This window comes from Salvelinus alpinus, chromosome 1 (assembly GCF_045679555.1).
Source record: "Salvelinus alpinus chromosome 1, SLU_Salpinus.1, whole genome shotgun sequence".
Classification (NCBI taxonomy): Eukaryota; Metazoa; Chordata; class Actinopteri; order Salmoniformes; family Salmonidae; genus Salvelinus; species Salvelinus alpinus.
In genome coordinates, this window is record NC_092086.1 from 88,494,228 (window position 1) to 88,506,803 (window position 12,576).

Sequence of the window (12,576 nt, forward strand, 5' to 3'; positions counted from 1 at the left end):
GGGGAAAATCTGTCGATGTGCCCTTGAGCAATTCATCTAACTGTAAGTCGCTCTGGATAAGAGCGTCTGCTAAATGACTCAAATATAAATAGGGCAGCGTGGGTGAGACAGGTATGAGTCACTGAATGAGAGCTTAACAATTAGGAACTGAGTCATGTCTGGAATACCAAGATTTATAGATTGTTCAAATACACTATATTTCCAAAGGTATGTGGACACCTGCTCGTTTAACATCTCATTCCAAAACCATGGGCATTAATATGGAGGTGGCCACCCTTTGCTGCTAAAACAGCCTCCACTCTTCTGGGAAGGCTTTCCTTTAGATGTTGGAACATTGCTGTGGGGACTTGCTTCGATTCAGCCACAAGAGCGGTCAGGCACTGATGTTTGGCGATTATGCCTGGCTCGCAGTCAAGGTCAGGGCTCTGCGCAGGCCAGTCAAGTTATGCCACACGATCTCGACAAACCATTTCTGTATGGACCTCGCTATGTGCACGGGGACATTGTCATGCTGAAACAGGAAAGGGCCTCCCCCAAACTGTTGCCACAAAGTTGGAAGCACAGAATTGTCTAGAATGTCATTGTATCCTGTAGCGTTAAGATTTCCCTTCACTGGAACTAAGGGGCCTCGCCCAAACCATGAACAACAGCCTCAGACAATTATTCCTCATCCACCAAACTTTACAGTTGACACTATGCATTCGAGCAGGTAGCGTTCTCCTGGCATCCACGAAACTCAGATTAATCTGTCGGACTGCCAGATGGTGAAGCGTGATTCATCACTCCAGAGAATGTGTTTCCACTGTTCCAGAGTCCAATGGCAGCGAGCATTACACTACTCCAGCTGACGCCTGGCATTGCGCATTGTGATTTTACGCTTATGTGCGGCTGCTCGGCCATGGAAACCAATTTCATGAAGATCCCGACAAACAGTTCTTGTGCTTTCATAGGCAGTTTGGAACTCGGTAGTGAGTGTTGCACTTCCGGGTTGGAGCGAGCGGTCGCATTTCGCACTTCGCTCCGCAGGTAGTATAACTTTTCATTACATTTCATTATAGTACAACGGTTTGATTTGTCTGATCTTAGCAATTTCTTCTTAGCTAGCTACATAGCCGTCTTTGTATCAAAGATAATTGCGTAATTATCGTAATTCGTCGTCCTAACGTAGTCAACACTGCTATCTGGCCAGCAGCTAGCCAACGTCCACCGTCTACCGAATAGCAGCACTGTAGACACTATTACACTCAACGGAACGACTTGATTAGTGTAGTGTTAGCTAGCTACATAGTTGTCTTTGCTGTCTTCGTATCCAAGATAATTGTGTAGTTTAGAGTGTGTAGTTTTAGAGTGATTATCTTAATTTACCGAGGTTAGCTAGCCAGCTATTTGTCGTCCTTAACGTAGGAAACACTGCTAGCTAGCCAACAGCTAGCCAACGTCTACCGAATAGCAGCACTGTAGAAACTATTACATTCAACGGAACGACTTGATTAGCGTAGTGTTAGCTAGCTACATAGTTGTCTTTGCTGTCTTCGTATCCAAGATAATTGTGTAGATTACAGTAATTATCTTAATTTACCGAGGTTAGCTAGCCAGCTATTTGTCGTCCTTAACGTAGGAAACACTGCTAGCTAGCCAACAGCTAGCCAACGTCTACCGAATAGCAGCACTGTAGAAACTATTACATTCAACGGAACGACTTGATTAGCGTAGTGTTAGCTAGCTACATAGTTGTCTTTGCTGTCTTCGTATCCAAGATAATTGTGTAGATTACAGTAATTATCTTAATTTACCGAGGTTAGCTAGCCAGCTATTTGTCGTCCTTAACGTAGGAAACACTGCTAGCTAGCCAACAGCTAGCCAACGTCTACCGAATAGCAGCACTGTAGAGACTATTACATTACAACGGAACGACTTGGTTAGTGTAGTGTTAGCTAGCTACATAGTTGTCTTTGCTGTCAAGATAATTGTGTAGTTTTTGAGTAATTGTCGAGGTTACCTAGCCAGTTACCGAGGCTACCTAGCCAGCTACACTTTCTAACTAAGTCAACAACGCAGCCACTGCTAGCTAGCCTACTTCAGCAGCACTGTATCATTTTTAGTCAATAAGATTTCTTGCAACGTAAGTTTAACTTTCTGAACATTCGAGACGTGTAGTCCACTTGTCATTCCAATCTCCTTTGCATTAGCGTAGCCTCTTCTGTAGCCTGTCAACTACAGTGGGGAGAACAAGTATTTGATACACTGCCGATTTTGCAGGTTTTCCTACTTACAAAGCATGTAGAGGTCTGTCATTTTTATCATAGGTACACTTCAACTGTGAGAGACGGAATCTAAAACAAAAATCCAGAAAATCACATTGTATGATTTTTAAGTAATTAATTTGCATTTTATTGCATGACATAAGTATTTGATCACCTACCAACCAGTAAGAATTCCGGCTCTCACAGACCTGTTAGTTTTTCTTTAAGAAGCCCTCCTGTTCTCCACTCATGACCTGTATTAACTGCACCTGTTTGAACTCGTTACCTGTATAAAAGACACCTGTCCACACACTCAATCAAACAGACTCCAACCTCTCCACAATGGCCAAGACCAGAGAGCTGTGTAAGGACATCAGGGGAAAATTGTAGACCTGTACAAGGCTGGGATGGGCTACAGGACAATAGCCAAGCAGCTTGGTGAGAAGGCAACAACTGTTGGCACAATTATTAGAAAATGGAAGAAGTTCAAGATGACGGTCAATCACCCTCGGTCTGGGGCTCCATGCAAGATCTCACCTCGTGGGGCATCAATGATCATGAGGAATGTGAGGGATCAGCCCAGAACTACACGGCAGGACCTGGTCAATGACCTGAAGAGAGCTGGGACCACAGTCTCAAAGAAAACCATTAGTAACACACTACGCCGTCATGGATTAAAATCCTGCAGCGCACGCAAGGTCCCCCTGCTCAAGCCAGCGCATGTCCAGGCCCGTCTGAAGTTTGCCAATGACCATCTGGATGATCCAGAGGAGGAATGGGAGAAGGTCATGTGGTCTGATGAGACAAAAATAGAGCTTTTTGCTCTAAACTCCACTCGCCGTGTTTGGAGGAATAGAAGGATGAGTACAACCCCAAGAACACCATCCCAACCGTGAAGCATGGAGGTGGAAACATCATTCTTTGGGGATGCTTTTCTGCAAAGGGGACAGGACGACTGCACCGTATTGAGGGGAGGATGGATGGGGCCATGTATCGCGAGATCTTGACCAACAACCTCCTTCCCTCAGTAAGAGCATTGAAGATGGGTCGTGGCTGGGTCTTCCAGCATGACAACGACCCGAAACACACAGCCAGGGCAACTAAGGAGTGGCTCCGTAAGAAGCATCTCAAGGTCCTGGAGTGGCCTAGCCAGTCTCCAGACCTGAACCCAATAGAAAATCTTTGGAGGGAGCCGAAAGTCCGTATTGCCCAGCGACAGCCCCGAAACCTGAAGGATCTGGAGAAGGTCTGTATGGAGGAGTGGGCCAAAATCCCTGCTGCAGTGTGTGCAAACCTGGTCAAGAACTACAGGAAACGTATGATCTCTGTAATTGCAAACTAAGGTTTCTGTACCAAATATTCAGTTCTGCTTTTCTGATGTATCAAATACTTATGTCATGCAATAAAATGCAAATTAATTACTTAAAAATCATACAATGTGATTTTCTGGATTTTTGTTTTAGATTCCGTCTCTCACAGTTGAAGTGTACCTATGATAAAAATTACAGACCTCTACATGCTTTGTAAGTAGGTAAACCTGCAAAATTGTCAGTGTATCAAATACTTGTTCTCCCCACTGTATGTGTCTGTCTATCCCTCTTCTCTCCTCTCTGCACAGACCATACAAACGCTTCACACCGCGTGGCCGCTGCCTGGTGGTCCCAGCGCGCACGACCCACGTGGAGTTCCAGGTCTCCGCCAGCCTCTGGAACTGCCGATCTGCGGCCAACAAGGCAGAGTTCATCTCAGCCTATGCTTCCCTCCAGTCCCTCGACTTCTTGGCACTGACGGAAACATGGATTACCACTGATAACACTGCTACTCCTACTGCTCTCTCCTCGTCTGCCCACGTGTTCTCGCACACCCCGAGAGCTTCTGGTCAGCGGGGTGGTGGCACTGGGATCCTCATCTCTCCCAAGTGGACATTCTCTCTTTCTCCCCTGACCCATCTGTCTATCGCCTCCTTTGAATTCCATGCTGTCACAGTTACCAGCCCTTTCAAGCTTAACATCCTTATCATTTATCGCCCCCCAGGTTCCCTTGGAGAGTTCATCAATGAGCTTGACGCCTTGATAAGCTCCTTTCCTGAGGATGGCTCACCTCTCACAGTTCTGGGTGACTTTAACCTCCCCACGTCTACCTTTGACTCATTCCTCTCTGCCTCCTTCTTTCCACTCCTCTCCTCTTTTGACCTCACCCTCTCACCTTCCCCCCCTACTCACAAGGCAGGCAATACGCTTGACCTCATCTTTACTAGATGCTGTTCTTCCACTAATCTCATTGCAACTCCCCTCCAAGTCTCTGACCACTACCTTGTATCCTTTTCCCTCTCGCTCTCATCCAACACTTCCCACACTGCCCCTACTCGGATGGTATCGCGCCGTCCCAACCTTCGCTCTCTCTCCCCCGCTACTCTCTCCTCTTCCATCCTATCATCTCTTCCCTCTGCTCAAACCTTCTCCAACCTATCTCCTGATTCTGCCTCCTCAACCCTCCTCTCCTCCCTTTCTACATCCTTTGACTCTCTATGTCCCCTATCCTCCAGGCCGGCTCGGTCCTCCCCTCCTGCTCCGTGGCTCGACGACTCATTGCGAGCTCACAGAACAGGGCTCCGGGCAGCCGAGCGGAAATCGAGGAAAACTCGCCTCCCTGCGGACCTGGCATCCTTTCACTCCCTCCTCTCTACATTCTCCTCTTCTGTCTCTGCTGCTAAAGCCACTTTCTACCACTCTAAATTCCAAGCATCTGCCTCTAACCCTAGGAAGCTCTTTGCCACCTTCTCCTCCCTCCTGAATCCTCCTCCCCCTCCCCCCCCCTCCTCCCTCTCTGCGGATGACTTCGTCAACCATTTTGAAAAGAAGGTCGACGACATCCGATCCTCGTTTGCTAAGTCAAACGACACCGCTGGTTCTGCTCACACTGTCCTACCCTGTGCTTTGACCTCTTTCACCCCTCTCTCTCCAGATGAAATCTCGCATCTTGTGACGGCCGGCCGCCCAACAACCTGCCCGCTTGACCCTATCCCCTCCTCTCTTCTCCAGACCATTTCCGGAGACCTTCTCCCTTACCTCACCTCGCTCATCAACTCATCCTTGACCGCTGGCTACGTCCCTTCCGCCTTCAAGAGAGCGAGAGTTGCACCCCTTCTGAAAAAACCTACACTCGATCCCTCTGATGTCAACAACTACAGACCAGTATCCCTTCTTTCTTTTCTCTTCAAAACTCTTGAACGTGCCGTCCTTGGCCAGCTCTCCTGCTATCTCTCTCAGAATGACCTTCTTGATCCAAATCAGTCAGGTTTCAAGACTAGTCATTCAACTGAGACTGCTCTTCTCTGTGTCACGGAGGCGCTCCGCACTGCTAAAGCTAACTCTCTCTCCTCTGCTCTCATCCTTCTAGACCTATCGGCTGCCTTTGATACTGTGAACCATCAGATCCTCCTCTCCACCCTCTCCGAGTTGGGCATCTCCGGCGCGGCCCACGCTTGGATTGCGTCCTACCTGACAGGTCGCTCCTACCAGGTGGCGTGGCGAGAATCTGTCTCCGCACCACGTGCTCTCACCACTGGTGTCCCCCAGGGCTCTGTTCTAGGCCCTCTCCTATTCTCGCTATACACCAAGTCACTTGGCTCTGTCATATCCTCACATGGTCTCTCCTATCATTGCTATGCAGACGACACACAATTAATCTTCTCCTTTCCCCCTTCTGATAACCAGGTGGCGAATCGCATCTCTGCATGTCTGGCAGACATATCAGTGTGGATGACAGATCACCACCTCAAGCTGAACCTCGGCAAGACGGAGCTGCTCTTCCTCCCGGGGAAGGACTGCCCGTTCCATGATCTTGCCATCACGGTTGACAACTCCATTGTGTCCTCCTCCCAGAGCGCTAAGAACCTTGGCGTGATCCTGGACAACACCCTGTCCTTCTCAACCAACATCAAGGCGGTGACCCGTTCCTGTAGGTTCATGCTCTACAACATTCGCAGAGTACGACCCTGCCTCACACAGGAAGCGGCGCAGGTCCTAATCCAGGCACTTGTCATCTCCCGTCTGGATTACTGCAACTCGCTGTTGGCTGGGCTCCCTGCCTGTGCCATTAAACCCCTACAACTCATCCAGAACGCCGCAGCCCGTCTGGTGTTCAACCTTCCCAAGTTCTCTCACGTCACCCCGCTCCTCCGCTCTCTCCACTGGCTTCCAGTTGAAGCTCGCATCCGCTACAAGACCATGGTGCTTGCCTACGGAGCTGTGAGGGGAACGGCACCTCCGTACCTTCAGGCTCTGATCAGGCCCTACACCCAAACAAGGGCACTGCGTTCATCCACCTCTGGCCTGCTCGCCTCCCTACCTCTGAGGAAGTACAGCTCCCGCTCAGCCCAGTCAAAACTGTTCGCTGCTCTGGCACCCCAATGGTGGAACAAACTCCCCCACGACGCCAGGTCAGCGGAATCAATCACCACCTTCCGGAGACACCTGAAACCCCACCTCTTTAAGGAATACCTAGGATAGGATAAAGTAATCCTTCTAACCCCCCCCTCCCCCTTAAAAGAGTTAGATGCACTATTGTAAAGTGGTTGTTCCACTGGACATCATAAGGTGAATGCACCAACTTGTAAGTCGCTCTGGATAAGAGCGTCTGCTAAATGACTTAAATGTAAATGTAAATGTTGCAACCGGGGACAGTCAATTTTTACAGGCTACGTGCTTCTACACTCGGTGGTCCCGTTCTGTGAGTTTGTGTTAACTTCCACTTCGCATCTGAGCTGTTGTTGCTCCTAGACATTTCCACTTCACAATAACAGCACTTACAGTTGACTGGGGCAGCTGTACTGTAGCAGGGCAGAAATTACGAACTGACGAACTGAAATGTGGCATCCTATGAAGGTGCCACGTTGAAAGTCACTATGCTCTTCAGTAAGGTCATTCTACTACCAATGTTTGTCTATGGAGATTGCATAGCTGTGTGACTGATTTTATACACTTCTCAGCAACGGGTGTGGCTGAAATAGCTGAATCCACTAATTTGAAGGGGTGTCCCATACTTTTGTATATATAGTGTAGTTAATGATAGTTTCCAAGATGGCGGTGCAGTAGGACGTGTATATCTGTCTTTGTCTTATCCCTTATAAATAGCCGTATATTTCGTATATCTTAATCTCACTTCTATCTACGAACTAAATATACTTTCCTGCAACCTGCCTCACCCAATGTGGTACGGATCTTCTATTTTTATTCCTTATAACTGGAACTTCCATCAGGAGCTAGCCAGCTAACTAGCTACTAGGCTTTGTTAGCCACGGCTAGCTGTCCTCGCCTTTTCCCCCCAGAATCAGCCAGCCTTAGCTCGGACAATCACCTGCCAGTCTGCACAGCGCGATATCAACCCTGAGCATATCGGACCGCTTCTCTCTACCATATCACCGGATTCCTGCCGCTCTGGATCATTACACTGGATCATTACTACTAGCTAGCTGCTACCTAGCTAGCTAGCTGGAAAACGAGTGGCTACTGTTAGCTAACGCCTCTGTCCCGAAGTAAGCACCAGCTAGCCTCGAGCTAGGCCCATATACCAACTAATTCTAGGGCTACAATTACCTCCTTTGCCAATTGGCCTGGACCCTTTATTGTCAACATGGAGCCCCGCCAATCCATCATGATTGGACTGCCGACGTGATCGCCGCAGAACCATCCACTAGCCCTGGCCCGTTAGCTTTTTCTGAATGCTGTGTCCCTTGCTCGCCCAGTGTAGTAGTGAATTTTTATTTATTTATTTATTTTATTTAACCTTTATTTAACCAGGTAGGCTAGTTGAGAACAAGTTCTCATTTGCATCTGCGACCTGGCCAAGATAAAGCATAGCAGTGTGAACAGACAACAACACAGAGTTACACATGGAGTAAACAATAAACAAGTCAATAACATGGTAGAAAAAAAGAGAATCTATATACAATGTGTTCAAAAGGCATGAGGAGGTAGGCAATAAATCGAATAATTACAATTTAGCAGATTAACACTGGAGTGATAAATCATCAGATGATCATGTGCAAGTAGAGATACTGGTGTGCAAAAGAGCAGAAAAGTAAATAAATAAAAGCAGTATGGGGGTGAGGTAGGTAAATTGGGTGGGCTATATACCGATGGACTATGTACAGCTGCAGCGATCGGTTAGCTGCTCAGATAGCAGATGTTTAAAGTTGTTGAGGGAGATAAAAGTCTCCAACTTCAGAGATTTTTGCAATTCGTTCCAGTCGCAGGCAGCAGAGAACTGGAAGGAAAGGCGGCCAAATGAGGTTTTGGCTTTAGGGATGATCAGTGAGATACACCTGCTGGAGCGCATGCTACGGGTGGGTGTAGCCATCGTGACCAGTGCACTGAGATAAGGCGGCACTTTACCTAGCATAGCTTTGTAGATGACCTGGAGCCAGTGGGTCTGACGACGAACATGTAGCGAGGGCCAGCCGACTAGGGCATACAGGTCGCAGTGGTGGGTCGTATAAGGTGCTTTAGTGACAAAACGGATGGCACTGTGATAAACTGCATCCAGTTTGCTGAGTAGAGTATTGGAAGCTATTTTGTAGATGACATCCCCGAAGTCGAGGATCGGTAGGATAGTCAGTTTTACTAGGGTAAGTTTGGCGGCGTGAGTGAAGGAGGCTTTGTTGCGAAATAGAAAGCCGACTCTAGATTTGATTTTGGATTGGAGATGTTTGATATGAGTCTGGAAGGAGAGTTTGTAGTCTAGCCAGACACCTAGGTACTTATAGATGTCCACATATTCTAGGTCGGAACCGTCCAGGGTGGTGATGCTAGTCAGGCGTGCGGGTGCAGGCAGCGAACGGTTGAAAAGCATGCATTTGGTTTTACTAGCGTTTAAGAGCAGTTGGAGGCCACGGAAGGAGTGTTGTATGGCATTGAAGCTCGTTTGGAGGTTAGATAGCACAGTGTCCAAGGAAGGGCCAGAAGTATACAGAATGGTGTCGTCTACGTAGAGGTGGATCAGGGAATCGCCCGCAGCAAGAGCAACATCATTGATATATACAGAGAAAAGAGTCGGCCCGAGAATTGAACCCTGTGGTACCCCCATAGAGACTGCCAGAGGACCGGACAACATGCCCTCCGATTTGACACACTGAACTCTGTCTGCAAAGTAGTTGGTGAACCAGGCAAGGCAGTCATTAGAAAAACCGAGGCTACTGAGTCTGCCGATAAGAATATGGTGATTGACAGAGTCGAAAGCCTTGGCCAGGTCGATGAAGACGGCTGCACAGTAATGTCTTTTATCGATGGCGGTTATGATATCGTTTAGTACCTTGAGCGTGGCTGAGGTGCACCCGTGACCGGCTCGGAAACCGGATTGCACAGCGGAGAAGGTACGGTGGGATTCGAGATGGTCTGTGATCTGTTTGTTGACTTGGCTTTCGAAGACCTTAGATAGGCAGGGCAGGATGGATATAGGTCTGTAACAGTTTGGGTCCAGGGTGTCTCCCCCTTTGAAGAGGGGGATGACCGCGGCAGCTTTCCAATCCTTGGGGATCTCAGATGATACGAAGGAGAGGTTGAACAGGCTGGTAATAGGGGGTGCGACAATGGCGGCGGACAGTTTCAGAAATAGGGGGTCCAGATTGTCAAGCCCAGCTGATTTGTATGGGTCCAGGTTTTGCAGCTCTTTCAGAACATCTGCTATCTGGATTTGGGTAAAGGAGAAGCTGGGGAGGCTTGGGCGAGTAGCAGCGGGGGGGGGCGGAGCTGTTGGCCAAGGTTGGAGTCGCCAGGAGGAAGGCATGGCCAGCCGTTGAGAAATGCTTGTTGAAGTTTTCGATTATCACGGATTTATCGGTGGTGACCGTGTTACCTAGCCTCAGTGCAGTGGGCAGCTGGGAGGAGGTGCTCTTGTTCTCCATGGACTTTACAGTATCCCAGAACTTTTTGGAGTTAGAGCTACAGGATGCAAATTTCTGCTTGAAAAAGCTGGCCTTTGCTTTCCTGACTGACTGCGTATATTGGTTCCTGACTTCCCTGAACAGTTGCATATCGCGGGGACTCTTCGATGCTATTGCAGTTCCCCACAGAACCAAGGGCTATATCTGTTCTTAGTTCTGCATTTTTTGAACGGAGCATGCTTGTCTAATATGGTGAGGAAGTAACTTTTAAAGAATGACCAGGCATCCTCAACTGACCAGGGTACCCGGGCCAGGTCGATTAGAAAGGCCTGCTCGCAGAAGTGTTTTAGGGAGCGTTTGACAGTGATGAGGGGTGGTCGTTTGACCGCGGACCCGTAGCGGATACAGGCAATGAGGCAGTGATCGCTGAGATCTTGATTGAAGACAGCAGAGGTGTATTTGGAGGGCAAGTTGGTCAGGATAATGTCTATTAGGGTGCCCATGTTTACGGATTTGGGGTTGTACCTGGTGGGTTCCTTGATGATTTGTGTGAGATTGAGGGCATCTAGCTTAGATTGTAGGACTGCCGGGGTGTTAAGCATATCCCAGTTTAGGTCACCTAACAGGACAAACTCTGAAGCTAGATGGGGGGCGATCAATTCACAGATGGTGTCCAGGGCACAGCTGGGAGCTGAGGGGGGTCCGTAGCAGGCGGCAACAGTGAGAGACTTATTTCTGGAGAGATTAATTTTTAAAATTAGAAGTTCGAACTGTTTGGGCATAGACCTGGAAAGTATGACAGAACTTTGCAGGCTATCTCTGCAGTAGATTGCAACTCCTCCCCCTTTGGCAGTTCTATCTTGACGGAAAGTGTTATAGTTGGGTATGGAAATCTCCGAATTGTTGGTGGCCTTCCTAAGCCAGGATTCAGACACGGCAAGGACATCGGGGTTGGCAGAGTGTGCTAAAGCGGTGAGTAAGACAAACTTAGGGAGGAGGCTTCTGATGTTGACATGCATGAGACCAAGGCTTTTTCGATCACAGAAGTCAACAAATGAGGGTGCCTGGGGACATGCAGGGCCTGGGTTTACCTCCACATCACCCGAGGAACAGAGGAGTAGTAGGATGAGGGTGCGGCTAAAGGCTATCAAAACTGGTCGCCTAGAGCGTTGGGGACAAGGAATAAAAGGAGCAGATTTATGGGCGTGGTAGAATAGATTCTGGGCATAATGTGCAGACAGGGGTATGGTGGGGCACGGGTACAGCGGAGGCAAGCCCAGGCACTGGGTGATGATAAGAGAGGTTGTATCTCTGGACATGCTGGTCTCAATGGGTGAGGTCACCGCATGTTTGGGAGGTGGGACAAAGGAGGTATCAGAGGTACGGGGAGTGGAACTACGGGCTCCATTGCAAACCAAAACAATGATAACTAGCCTGAACAACAGTATACAAGGCATATTGATATTTGAGAGAGACATACAGTAAGGCATAAAGTAATTGCAGGTCTTGATTGGGAGAGCTAGCTAAAACAACAGGTGAGATAACAGCAGCTAGTCAGCTAACACAGCAACAGCAGGTAAAATGGCGATGACTAGGCAGAGAGGGTCGGATTAACTACACACAGAGCCTGAGTTAAAACACAGAGCCGACAGATAAAACACAAATAAACAGAATAAACAGAATGGAGTACCGTGAATTAATGGACAGTCCAGCAGGCATCAGCTATGTAGCCAAGTTATCATAGTGTCCGGGGGGCAGCCGTAGATGGAGCAGGGAAGCCGCCACTACGCTAGCACGCGGCGTTTAAAGTTAGTAGCCCGGGGGTGGTCTGCTCAGACAGAGGGGGTCTGCTCAGACGGAGGCCGGTTGAGGGCACAGCGGATGGGGTATTCGTCAGAGAATCCAAGCCAGATGGCGAAAGAGGTATTGTAGAAATTGTTTGCTAACTGGTGCTAGCTTCGTGGCAGTGGCGCTAGCTGCAAGCTAGCTGTGAGGATCAGAAGTAGTGGCTCAGGGATTACGGCAGGAATCCGGCGTTGTTGTGGAGAGACAGTCCGATGCTGGTAAATTGGTGAGTAATATCCAGGCTAATAACAGGGCTGGTGTCTGTGCAGAAGGTAAAAGCTGCTAGCAGTGGCTAAAAATGACTAAATAGCTAGTAGCTGATTAGCTGGTTAGCTACTGGGGGTTCTTGAATGTGTTCCAAAGTTTAAAAAGTTAAAAAATAATAGCGATTCGGTATCACATTGGGTGAGGTAGGTTACCGGAAGGTATAATCGAATTAAAAATCGAAAAGTAATAGATTTAAAAAAAAAATATATACAAAAAATACGAAAAATACAAAAGTACACGAGAGGACGAAACAAAACACGCCTACACTGCTACGCCATCTTGGATCATCTTTAGCTAGATTAGCTACCTGGTTTCCATCAGGAATACCGTATAGCACCC